This window comes from Grampus griseus, assembly GCF_964374135.1.
Source record: "Grampus griseus genome assembly, chromosome: X".
In the NCBI taxonomy this organism is placed as follows: Eukaryota; Metazoa; Chordata; class Mammalia; order Artiodactyla; family Delphinidae; genus Grampus; species Grampus griseus.
In genome coordinates, this window is record NC_138999.1 from 87,517,953 (window position 1) to 87,532,240 (window position 14,288).

Below are 14,288 nucleotides of genomic sequence, written 5' to 3' on the forward strand. Positions count from 1 at the left end.
ATGGCCAGTAGGTCTGGGCCTGCCACATATCTGTCAGGGCCTGCCACTTGATGGCCGCATCCGCGTGACCATAGCCTTAGGAGCCCACGGTGCTCAAAAGCTGGGTCAGCCTCCTGAGTGTAGGATAGTGACAGCAGGGTTCTCCCGGCTGCATGTTTCAGGAGGCCGTTCTCTTCACGAGACCTGGAGACCTGAGACTGCCCACATTCCTGGGCTTCCCGTTGATGGTGGTGCCTCTGGATGACCTTCCTCAGAACACAGGCTGGCTTCACCTGCCCCAACCCCCTTTTAATGTGCTAATGTGCTTCTTTCATGTGCTAATTCTGTTTCCCTATAACACGTGAAATTTAACACATAAATTAACACATAGCAATGGACTAGGTCCTCCCTAAATCTATAACCATTGCCATATTTTAGGGACCACTTGAAAAACATAAGCGGTGGGTACAGGTAAGCTTTGTTGCTGTAATTTCATGCAAGTCTAAGAGAAATTAAAGCAAACTCAATAAGTGAATTTTAGCAGTTAATTTGAAAACAAATGTATATAATGATTACTATGTATCAGGCACTTTAAAACGTCAACTCCTTTAATGCTGGCAATTCTATAAATGAGGTACTATGATTATTATTCCAGTTTTCAAAGATGAGAAAGTGGAAGCACAGATGTGTTAAGTCACTTGCCTAAGAGGTAACTGAACCTATAGGTGCCAAACCAGGGTTTACTCCCAGGCACCCTGGCTCCAGACTTTGTGTTTTGATCACCCACAAGAGTCTCCAAAGAAAATTAAGAATAATTCAGCCTTCCTTATTCAGACTAACTGGAAAGCCATCCGCAGTTACTGAAAAGTTGAGATCATAGCGGACCTCTTTAAAGTGCCATTTAAATAATTTCCACTACTACCAGTAATTAGAACGAATCCAAGCTGAAGCCAGGTAAGGCCCTCGGATTCATTTTAAGGTATAAACTTATCCTTAATAAGTGAAGTATTTGTGTATATAAAAGGTGGTATAAAATTCTAGACGTTAGTTGAAAACGTTTCCTTCTTTTATTTTTAAACACTCTAAAGAGAAATATTGCAGACTTTATGGCTCTTTTTCTCTAAAGAGAAAAAGTGCAGACTTTATGGCTCTTTACGGAATTCCAAAAGTTAAAAGTGAGCAGAATCTGAATTAGATATTACTGCATTTATATTTTGTTTGCATCTTCCTAGAAAGGACAGAGAAAGGGAAAGGAGAATATACAATATACTTTAGTTTTTTTTTTAATTGCAGTTTTACAAACACCTCTTTTGCTGATTGGTGCGGAAAACAGAAGACCTATCTGTATATCCAAAAGAGATTTGATGTGATATTGCGCGTTTGCTGGCTTAGGCAAACTTAATGCTATACAAGCAGTGGGATTATTTTGCCGGCACCCTGCAACGTGGCATGGCTACATAAATAACCTGAAGAAAATACAACAGACCAAATTTTGCACCATGGTTAAATTTGAATATACTAGTAAGGATAACAGACTGTGTTTGTAGTTCTAAGCCTGTTGAAGGAAGTAGTGATTTTTTGGAGTGACTCTGTTTGGGCACATTGCTGTTACTTGGATAATTTTGGAAAATTATTTATGGGACACATGTAAATGCACGGTATGAAAATGGAGCCGCGTGTTTACAATAGAGCCTATTATGAAACCTCAAGATGCATTTAGGAAGCATCTGTATACAATCACTGGATGGAATCCGACATCAAGACCTGATGTCTGTCCCAACTGTAGCTTCTGTAATGGACAAATCCACTAATGGTGATTGAGGTCAACTTCTTTCACCAAAAGGCAAACCCTGGAGTTCTAATTATAACTTTACCTGGGAAGGGTCAGATATTCTCCTGTCAGAACTAAAGGTCGTATCATTTATTCTTTCCCTGCGATGATTACCAGGAGTTATTTTAGGATTTAAAGATATATTTAGTTACACCAGTGGTTGCCCGTCAGCTCTTTGTAACATACATTGGGGAAGGGACGCTAAGGCTATGGGTAAACACCTGTATGAACACAGCTTATATGAGCTAGGCAGTTTAGGCACTGCATGTATCAGGTGCTCCGTCTGTTTAGGTGAGGCAGGCTGATAAGCTATTTTTCTTGAATGTTGTTTGGCAAGGTTTACTGGGAACAACTTTTACTTCTTTTATATTTCTGTTTTGGGGTGGACGTTTTGGAGGTCAGTGCTAGTGGCTTTGTTTAACACAGAGAAATGGGAAAGGAGAATAACAGACATTTGTGATGCTGCTAAATTAAACACAAATACTCAAATGGTTTTGGTTCAAACACAAATATGTACAACTCAAGTAGAGATCCTATGTGAATTTACTTTCAGAAAGTAAAATTGACTTAATCTGGTAACATTATCCAAGAGAACTTATGAGATATTGCTGTGCCTTTATAGAAATGGTAATCGAAACATGTTTTTCTTTGTTCCTTTAAGAAGCTCATTAATTAACTAGAAGTGACTTTACTGTCAGTGTCAAGCAATGGGAAAGAAGAGAAACAATTGTAGATAGTGCTCCCTGTCAGAGTACTCAGTGTGCTCCCTTCCCCCAGCACCGTGTAAATTTTAACAGCTCTAGGTGATGAGCCCATTCTTGGGGACTAGCAAAGCCTAGAAACAGAAAATTACATCCACCGTGAAAACTTCTTTTGAGGCCAAAGGATGGAAGGGGGCGAGAAGGCAGGGATTCCTTACAGGGTTTTTGCTCATAGACTATGTCATTTGTGATGGTATGATTCTCTGATACAGTTTGAAAATCCCATCCACGTGAAGACTATTTAAAAATTAAATAAGTGTGTTTCAAGGCTTTAAAAATTATGAGACAGGGAGAATTGAAGTGGTCCTAGCTTGGCTCTTGTTATCCACTCATTGTAACTATTTTTTTGCCACACCCCCCCAAATAATTCTAACTATAGACTTTGAAAGTATTGTGAGATGGGTTTTTACGTAAACAGCCACATTGTTTCCTTGTTACGATATCACACTGGCATCTACTGCTGGTGGATATGTTCCCATATGATGTAAATGAGTGACCTTTGCCAGTTTTCTTTAGAATAAAAACAGGCTCTGAGGACTAAATTATGTCAATGAACTTTGCATTTCCATAACATCACCAGATGATTTTTTAATTATCTACTTCATGTAGCCTGTTTGGGGCCAGCGATAATCTAAAGTGTACATGATGCTCTACCTTTTTTTCCCACAAAATCTGGAAAAACATGGCATATCCTGTGCTCTCTAAAAAATGACAGGCACTTGCAATAGTTGACTATCACTGGATTCTGAAATTCTAATTTAGTCTAGTGTATCTGTTTTTATATGGGACACTTTGATGCAGTTCAAAGTCTCCCAAATGGGGAGGGGGATCAAGATGGTGGAGGAGGAGTATGTGGAGCTCACCTCTCCCCACAAACACATCAAAAATACCCCTACATGTGAGGCAATTCTCACAGAAATCCAACTGGAAACTGGCAGAGGATCTCCTACACAACCAAAGCTGCAAGGAATATCTCTATGTATCCAGGAAGGACAGAAAAAATTTTAAAGGCATGAGGACGGTCCTGGCACCCGTGGGAGAGAGGAGGAAAGGTACACATAGGCAGACCCTTGCCTCGGGGAGCCCCCTTGCCTGCTGGAAAAGCCACTGGGATAGATGGAGGGGATGGAAAAGCCTAAATTCTACTCACAAGGAATGCATGGATGCTGGCTTGCTAACAATCAGGGCAGAGAGAGACTGGCACTGGCGGCTGCTGCCTTGCTGCACTTCCCAATCCAAAGCACACACAAGGTGGTGGGGCCACAGATGCACACAGCAGCTGAGTATGGAATCTTAGGTAGACAGGTCCAGGGAGAGGACTTGATCTAGATGTGTGGAGACAGCCCGGAGGGCCTGGGGTATGGTCTGGGCCAAACCAAGAAGCCCATGGTGAGCCCGCACATAGTGGGGGCAGGTCCTGCCACAGTGCCCATTGTCAGTGTGCACACAGTGGGGGCAGGTCTGCCCATGGTGGACTTTGCCAGCACATGCACCACATGGCACCATGGAAAGGCACAGCAGCTGGGCACTGCATCTCGGTTGGACGGGCTCTTGGCAGGAGTATGCAGCCGTTCATTTCACGGTGGGAGCACACTGGCCCCACTCACTCTACACCATAGCTTGGAGCCAGATCTGGAGCTGACAGGTCCTGGGAGAGGGCTTCCACAGAGGCAGCCCAGGTTCCAGGCAGCGGCACAACCACCTCAATTCCTGTAGCCACAGGGCCCCGGCCGCCAGCACCAGCCTACTCCACACCACAGCCCAGCACTAGGTCTGGGATGAACACAACAGAGAAGGGATGCAACCTTGGGCTGCTTCTGGGCAGAACCATGGATGCCTGCACGGGAGGCACATAGGTTTGTGGTGACCACACGGACCTCATTAGCTTCAGTGGTCACCTCCTTTGCATCAGGGCATGTGCTCAGGGGCAATGGAACCTGACTGAACCTGACCCTCAGGGCTTCTACTCCAACAGCTGGGAAGCAGACCCCAGCCCCAACAGGGCTGTGACACCCATCGAGCAAAGAGGAGGCCCCAGCCAACAACCAGTGCAGGCTCTGGTCAACACAACTTCAAACACACCCCCTATCAAGGGAACAAGGGCCAGCACAATTTAAGGAAATATGTGGCAAGCACCCACACCAAAACCAGCCCTTGCACCAAAAATATTGGACTCATACCGTCTACACAGGAATCCTCCAACTTCAAAACACCCCTTCAAGAACACAGTAGATTCATGCTTCTCCTAAATTCAGAGACAAAGAAAGTTAAGTAGAATGAAAAACAGAAGAACTATTCCCAATGAAAAGAACAAGAGAAATCCCCTGAAGGAACAAATAATGAAAGAGACCTCACCAGTCTACTAGTCCCCAGATTCAGAAAGGAGGTAAGAAAAAGGCTAAAGAAATTAAGAAAGATTATTGATAGAAATGCAGATCCCTGCAACAAGAACTAGAAACTATAAAGAGAAATCAATCAAAACTAGACAACTCGGGCTTCCCTGGTGGCGCAGTGGTTGAGAGTCCGCCTGCCAATGCAGGGGACACAGGTTCGTGCCCCGATCCGGGAGGATCCCACATGCCGCAGAGCGGCTGGGCCCGTGAGCCATGGCCGCTGGGCCTGCGCGTCCGGAGCCTGTGCTCTGCAACGGGAGAGGCCGCAGCGGTGAGAGGCCCGCGTACCGCAAAAAAAAAAAAAAAAAAAAAACTAGACAACTCAATTGCCGAGATAAAAAACAAACTAAAAGCAATAAATAGCAGACAAACTAAAGCAGAAGAATAAATAAGTGATCTGGAAGATAGAATAATGGAAATCACCAAATCAGAACAGCAAACAGAAAGACAAATTTTTAAAAATAAAGAAAACATATGAGATCTATAGGATAATATAAAGCATGCGTAATATGCATAATCATATGCATAATGTGCACAGTCATATGCATAATAGGGGTACCAGAAGAAGAGGAGAGAGAAAAGGGGATAGAAAATGTATTTGAAGAAATTATGGCTGAAAACTTCCCAAACCTAAAGAAGAAAACTGATATCCAGGTACAGGAAGCACAGAGGGTCCCACACAAGAAGAACCCAAATAGAGTGACACCAAGACGTAGCATAATTAAAATGGCCAAAGTGAAAGATATAGAGAACTACAAAGTCAACTGGGAAACAAGGTTTAAAATGGCAGTAAGTACATACTTATCAATAATTACTTTAAATATCAGTGGACTAAATGCTCCCATCAAAAGACAGAGTGGCTGAATGGATTAAAAAAAAAAACAGAAAAAAAACCAAGAACCTACAATATGCTGCCCATAAGAGACTCACTTCAGGGCACATGACACAGACAGATTGAAAGTGAGCAGATGGAAGGCTCTTTCATGCAACTGGAAACAACAAGAAAGCGGGGTTAGCAATACACATATCTGACAAAATAGACTTAAAGTACATAAAGACAAAGAAGGACATTATATAATGATAAAGGGATCAATAAAGAAGAGGATATTACACTAGTTGGCATATATACAGCCAATATAGGAGCACCTAAATATATAAAACAAATAGTTACAAACATAAAGGGAGAAATTAACAGGAATACTATAATACTAGGAAACTTTAACACCTCACTGACATCAATGGACACATCTTCCAGACAGAAGATCAATACGGCAACAGAGGCCCTAAATGACACAACAGACCACTTGGACTTAATTTATATCTACAGGACACTACATCCCCCAAATAAACAGAGTACACATTCTTTTCCAGTGTGCAAGGAACGTTCTCTAGGCGAGGCCACATACTAGATCAGAAAACAAACCTCAACACATTTAAGAGGATAGAAATGACTTCAAGCATCATTTATCACCAAAATGATATGAAACTAGAAATCAACCACAGAAAGAAAACTGGGAAAAGAACGAATACATGGAGACTGAACAACATGCTACCAGAAAACCAGTGGGTCAATGATGAAATCAAAGAAGAAATCAGGAAATACCTCAAGACAGATGACAATGAAAACACAACCTTCCAAAATCTGTGATGCAGCAAAAGCAGTTCTCAGAGGGAAGTACATAGCGATTCAGGCCTTCCTCAAGGAACAAGAAAAATCTCAAATATACAGAAAGAGAAAAAGAATTAGAAAAAGAAGAATCAAAAAATTCCCAAAGTCAGTTCTTTGGGAAAGAAATAAAATAGAGATAAAAATACAAAAGATCAATAAAACCAAGGGCTAGATTTTTGAAAAGACAAACAAAATCGACAAACTTCTAGCCAGGCTCACCAAGAGAAAAAAGAGATCATACACCGTGATCCAGTTGGATTCATTCCAGTTGCTCTGATAGCCTTATGGAAGTTCCCTTGTATGTTATTTGTTGCTTTTCCCTTGCTGCTTTTAATATTCTCTCTTTATCTTTAATTTTTGCCATTTTAACTACAGCGTGTCTTGGTGTGGTCTCCTTTGGCTTGACCCTGTTTGGGACTCTCTGTGCTTACTAAACCTGGATATCTCTGTCCTTTCCCAGGTTAGGGATGTTTTCAGCTATCATGTCTTCAAATATGTTCTCTGCCCCTTTCTCTTTCTCTTCTCCTTCTTAGACCCCTGTAATACAAATGTTAGTACACTTGCTGTTGTCCCAGAGGTCTCTTAAACTGTCCTATTTCTTTTTCTCTTTTTTCTTTTTTCTATTCTGCTTCCGTTATATCTACTACTCAGTCTTCCAGCTTGCTCGTCCATTCCTCTGCATCATTTCATTTACTGTTGATTCCATGTAGTGTATTTTTCATTTCAGTTATTGTATTCTTCTCTGTGTGGTTCTTCTTCATATTTTCTAAATCTTTGTTAAAAACTTCTCACTCTGTTCATCCAATCTTCTCCTGAGTTCTTTGAACATCTTCATGATCATTACCCTGAACTCTTTATCAGGTAGATCGCCTATCTCCACTTCACTTTGTTCTTCTTCTGGGGTTTTATCATGTTCCTTTGTTTGGAATAGATTCCTCTGTTGCCTCATTTTGTCCAATTTGCTGTTTTATTTCTCTGTATCTGGTAGGTTGGCTCCATTTCCCAACCGTAGAGCAGTGGCTTTTTGTAGGAGACGTCCTGTGTGACCCAGCCGAGCTCTCCCCTCTGGTCACCAGAGCTACATGCTCTAAGGGTGCCCCCTGTTAGGGCTGCATGTGTCCTTCTGCTGTGACCAGCACACTACTGTGGGTGGTGTGGTAGGTGTGGCTGCCCCTGGTCCAGCGGGTTGCCAGGCCCTGCCTTGTACAGAGGCTGGTGGCCACTGGCGAGTGAGGCTGGGTCATGAGGCTGCTGGCTGCAGTGCCCCAGGAAGTCCCGGGATTAGCGCTAGCCCACTGGTGGGTGGTGCTAAGCTCTGCAGTGGGTGGTGGTGGGGCTAGAGGTCCTGTATCTAGTGTCAGCCTGCTGGTGGGCAGGGCCAGTTCCACATGGCTGGCTGCCGGGTTTGGGGGTGTCCAAAAGCTGGTGTTGGCCCACTGTTGAGTGGGGCTGGATCCCAGGGCAGCTGGCTGAGGGGTCCAAGGTGTCTTGGAACTGGTGTTGGCCTGCTGGTGGGTGGGGCTGTGGCCCAGCGAGTCCTGGAGCTAGTGCTGGCTCGCTGGTGGGCAGAGCCAGGTTCCTGGGTCTCTGGCTGCAGGGCCTTGGAGTCCTGAAGCTAGTGTCGATTTGCTGGTGTGTGGGTCCAGTTCCTGACATGGCTGAGTATGGGGTCTGGGGTGTCCCAAAGCTGGCGTCATCCCACTGGTGAGTGGGGCCAGATCCAGGAGCAGCTGGTTGAGGGGCCCAATGTGTCCCAGAGCTGGTGCCAGCCTGTTGGTGTATGGGCTGGGTCCTGGTATGCCAGGCGGCAGGGCTGTGGTAGTTCTTGGGCTAGTGTTCCCAGAGGAATATTCCTTTTTGCATATTTACAAATATGTACATTAACAGAAGATGTTCTTTAATTTTATTACATTTTCATGAGACTGAATTTCTTCTAAAAGCTTGAAGCTTTTAAAGATATTCCATATTGAATTTTAATGGTGCTCTTTAAAGAAAATTGTTGCTGATCATAAATGTTGACAATTTTCTTGCTTCTCATCTTTCATGTCTTTATGAACTCTGTGTTGTATGTGTACAGAATGGTAATACTTGATGAAATTGTAACTGTAAAGAATCCATTGTGTCAAACTATCCTGACACAATAATATCAAAGTACGATAGTAAAGAAAAAGCTTTGCCAAAAATTTGAGAAAGAAAAAGAGATTTAAGTACGCTACCATGGATGCCTTTGTGGTCCTTCCTAAACTTACTGCAGGGGTGAGAGCTCTAGTGCTTTGTAACTACCCATTCACTGATTCAATGTAGGTATTTCCTGAATAGAAGTATTTGTTACCTGGAAAGGCATAGTAGTTGAAAACCATTTGAGCTTGAGTACTGTGGGTATTATGCTCATATTGATAATTGTGCTTTCAAATGGTGCCGGAAGGTGGTATTTTTGTTTACCTACGCAATATACATTCCTCATCTTCCTAAGTGGTCTCAAATTTTCATTAGTGCATTTCCTCCCTCGTACAGTCACATGTTGGGGGGAATTTGCCTGCTAGTTCCAAGGGTGAGACCAGAGTTACTCTAGATCTCACGCAATAATCCTGTGTCCCTAGCCACAGTCATTGGTTCAAGATTGGGCCTGAGTCTTTATATCTTTGAGCCACTGGATCAACGAACCTAAAGTCTCCTCTACCTCTGGGCTCTCAGTTATATAAGCAAGTATCTTTCCTTATCGTATACACAAAAGTGGATTTTACTTTCTGTTACTTGTAGCTTTGTTACTTACTGCTATATATGTTTTTGAAGATATGTTATCGGGTGAATGTAAGTTCAGAATTTGTAATCTTCTCAATACATTTTCTTTTATGGTTTGATAGTAGCCTTCTTGGTTGCAATTGCTTGATGTCTATTTTGCCTGATAGTGATACAAATTAACCACGTTTCTTTCAGTTTTACTGATCATTGGTATTTTTTACCATCACTTTATTTTCATCCTTTCTGACAGTCTACTCTACCTGCTTCATGACCTACTGAAACACGTTCATAATGCCTGTATTAGACTGTTCAGACTGCCACAACAAAAATACCACAGACTAAGTGGCTTAACAACAGAAATTTGTTTCTCACAGTGCTGGAGGCTGGAAGTACAAGATCAAGGTGTGAGCAGGGGTGATTTCTTCTAAGGCCACTCTCCTTGGCTTGAAGATGGCCATCTTCTTGCTGCTTTTTCACATGGTTGTCCCTCTTTGTATACACACTTCTGCTGTCTCTCTGTGTGTCCTAAACTCCTCTTCTTATAAGCACACCAGTCAGATGGGATTAACGTATCCCCTAACAGCCTTAAATTCACTTAATCACCTTTTAAAGGCCCTATCTCCAAATCCAGTCACATTCTGAGGCACTGGTAGTTAGGGCTTCAGGATATGAATTTTGGGAGAACACAGTTCAGTCAATAACAAAACCTAATGTTAAGATGACGTTATCATAGAAAACAAGAGAGCAGAGGCAGGAGCAATGATGCGGAGCAGGCAGGAGGATGGTATGTTAGGCTTTCATTTTCCTATAGCTTCTCCAGTTCCTAAAATTCTCGAATGGCCAATGAATCCCAGGCATTTGACTGAGAAATTTCCATTGCTACTACCTCAGCCTGGACCTAAAGGATGGGAACTAGTATTCCACACTAGTTAACAGCTCACAGCTTAAAATCTAACCCTTTCCTATTATCAATAGATCTGCTATTTTCTTCCAAGACACTTGACCCTTCTTAACCTCAGCTTCTTAATTAGATACAGAGACAAAATAATTAGTCATACAACTCCAACTGTGAGAATTAAATGAAATTGAGATCTACTTCTGCACATAATCAGGGCTGATTGCTGGGTGGAAGGTTTGGAAAGCTGTTTCCTCAGCCATTTATGCACAGAATGTTCAGGCTCATTCTATTCTAACAGCTCTATGTTCTAGGTCATGCCACAGCATTGTCTATGAGACATGCAGAAGGGGAAGAGTTGCGTCTGTGCACTGGGGTTAGACCTTTTGGGGGCCCAATTATCTCACCAAATACCTCCCTTACTATTTAGCAACCAGAGCCACTTGCAGTTCTCTATTTCGACTCCTAATCTTCAGGAAGACAGAGACATTGTCTGAATTTTTTCATGGCCCTATCTTCCCTTCTTAGCACTAAGCTTGACATGCACTAGGTGCATGAATGAATGAGTAAGTGGATGAATGATAGTTATATGCCACACATATATCTTTCTTCTCTGACAGTTCGCAGCCCCTGGCAGGCCAGAGCCTTAGCCTTATAGCCAAGTCCAGTGGTTAAGCCTCGGTGCTCTCACTGCAAGAGGCCCAGGTTCGATCCCCGGTTGGGGAACTAAGATCGGGCAAGCCACGCAGCACAGCCAAAAAAAAAAAAAGATGGATGCATTATGTTGAACATAAATTATAGCTCAGTGAAGTTGGCTTTTAATATGTCTTTGTATCCCTTCCAGAATCTGGAGTCTTTGTATCCCCTCCAGAATCTGGAGTCATGCTCATATGTGGAATCAACCTGTATTTTCAGATTGAACTGTACAGTTGGGTTTTTCGTGTGTTTGCTTGCATGCTTGATTTTTGTTTTGTTTTGGGGTTTGTTTTTTTTTGCCACAGCCAAGAATGTTCTCAGGATCTCCTGACTTATACATCCAACCACATGCTCCCCACCCAGATTATTCGTAGGCTCCACAAACGACATGGTCAAAACAGAACTGTCAGTTTCCTGGCATTGCACCGAAGCTGGTCCTCCATTCATTTCCCCATCGAAGAAAACCGCCCTAACCCAGCTGCAAAAACCCACATTCCAAGAGACACACTTAATTCCTCTCTATCCCTTACCACAAACGTGGACTTCATCAACAAGTTCAGTACTTCCAAGATACATCTCATCTCAAACCCCATCTCACCCCTTCCATTGCTACAACTGTAGTCTACGAGACTGTAACCTCTCACTGTCATGTGTGTAGTAGCCTCCTAATCTTGTCTCTTGATCTTACAGTTGCTCTATTTCAGTCTGTCCTCCAAGGAACATTTAGAGTGAGCTTTAATAAGGTAGTTTATAATAATAATTCCTTTCCTTTCAGAAAGCACCCAATGGCTCCATCATAATAAGAACAAAACCCAGAGTCCTTCCCATGGCCCACAGGACCTTCTGTTATTGGGCCCCTCCTACCATTCTCACCTCATTTTCTAACACTGTCTTCCCACTACACACTGGCATACAAGCTGTTCCCTAAAACTGCCAAGCTTGCCCATATCTTAGGGCCTTTCGTCTTGCTCTTCCCTCTGCCTCGAGGGCTCAGCTCCTATATCTTCCCACTGCTGACTGTGTACTTCTTGTTATTTGAATATTAAATCTAAATTACGTCTTCAGAAAATCCTTCCTTGCTTTCCCCACCCTAGTCATTCTCTGTCACATTTTCCCAAATTATTTTCTTAATGGCTCTCAAATCTTGAGTGTATCAACCCCTGTAGAATGTGAGCTCCATGAGAACCATGACCCTGTCTGTCAGGTTCTCTGATTTATCTCCAGTGCCTATCACAGTGCCTCACATATCACTGGTAACCAATAAATATTTGTTGAATGAATGACTGAGTGAGTGAATGACGTAGATTAAGCATGCTAAGTTGTGAGGACTCAGGCATAGTCTGGGACATGGGATTTGGGAGGATGGGAGAGTGAGCTCAGGTGTCTCTGAAGCAGCAGTTTTCTTTGAATCCATGAAAACTGTGGTTGGAAAACTGGGTAGAAAGGACATGATAATTGAGGTGGTGCTTCTAGCTGCCTTGGGTATGAAAGTGTAGCATATGTTCTATACTTATTCTCCTTCTTTCTTAATAAAAGAATCCCAAATTTGTTTGGGACAGTAATGTTTCCAGTAAAAGACCACATTTATAGCCTCCTTTGCAGCCAAGAATGGTCACATGACCGACTTCCACCTAATGAGGTGATGGCAGAAGTGTTGTATAGTAGTTCCAGGAAGGTGGCTAAAAGGGAGATGAATTTCTCAGACCAAGGTGTTTCTCATACCATCTGTTGTGGACTGAACTGTGTCCTACCCAAATTCATATGCTGAAGCTTTACCCCCAGTACCTCAGAATGTGACTGTGTTTGAAGATAGGGCCTTTAAAGAGGTGATTAAATTAAAATGAGGCCGTTAGGGTAGACACTAATCCAATATGATTGGTTTCCTTATAAGAGGAGTTTAGGACACGTAAAGAGATACCAGGGTGTGTATGCACAGAGGGACAACCATGTGAAGAAGGAGTAAGAAGGAGGCCATTTGCAAGCCAAGGCGAGAGGCCTCAGAAGAAACCAAACCTGTGGACACCTGGATCTTGGACTTCCAACCTTTAAAACTGTGAGAAATAAATTTCTTTTGCTTAAGCTACTCAGCCTGTGGTGTTTTGTTATGGCAGCCATAGGAAACTAATACACCATCAGATAAGGTTTTCAATTTTGACAGCTCATTAGAATCAACTGGGGTGAACCTTAAAGATACTGATGACTGGGCTTATCCCTAGAGGCTCTGATTCAGTTGGTTGAATCTGAGCATTCGAGGGGATCCTAATGGATATCCAGAGTTGAAAACCACACGTCTAGGAGAATAGTTTTTTGCACTCCATTGAGCAGGCTGAGAGTGATGAATCTAGCATCATTTAGAAGGCATCCCCCCATATCTCCCTCCTTCCACTGTGTTTCCTCTACCCCATATCCCCCGTCTTTTTCTGCCCTATCCAGATCTCCACAGATGGACCCAGAGATGCCCCCATCTCTTAATCCTGTTCCATATCCAAGTTCAGTCCTAATTTGAGGAACATTTAATAGCTTCAGCCCCACTTCTGCCCTCCCTGTCAAGAAAAGTGAGTCTCGAGGGGCCTCACATTCTCTTACTCTGCCTGTTAGCCAGAGCCAGGGCAGCTCTCTAGAGGTAACTTCTTGCCTCTTAATCCAATTATAAAATGGATGAAAGACATGAACAGAGGGCAAACAGGCTTAGGAAAAGCTATTCAACATCTTTAGCCATCATGCAAATGCAAATTAAAGGCACAATGAAATGTTAAACCCACCTATCAGAATGGCTGAAAAAAACAGTGACAAAACCAAATGCAGGCAACACTGGATAAACTGAGTCACTCACACATTGCCAAAGGCAATGCAAAATGGTACAGGCCGTCTGGAAAACAATATGGCAGGTTTTTCAAAACGAAACATGCGATTACCAAATGATACAGCAGTTGCACTCTGGGCAATTTACCCAGAGAAATGAAAATTTATGTTTACACAAAAACCTTTACATGAAGTTCATCACAGTTTTACTCACAATAGCTAAAAAGTGGAAATAGCCCAGATGTCTTTCAGCGGGGGAATGGGTAAGCAAACTGTGGTACATTCACACCGTGGAATCCTATTCAGCAATAAAAAGGAACAGACGATAGACACACTTTACAACTTGGATGGATCTCAGGAGAATTATGCTGAGTGAAAGGAATCCATTCCTAAAGGTAGTGTACTATATGATTCCATTTCTATGACATTTAGGAAATTATAATAGTGTTTGACAGAGTTTAGGGATGTGGGATCAGGAAGAAGGCGGGTGTGGCTATAAAGGCTAACATGAGGGAAACGT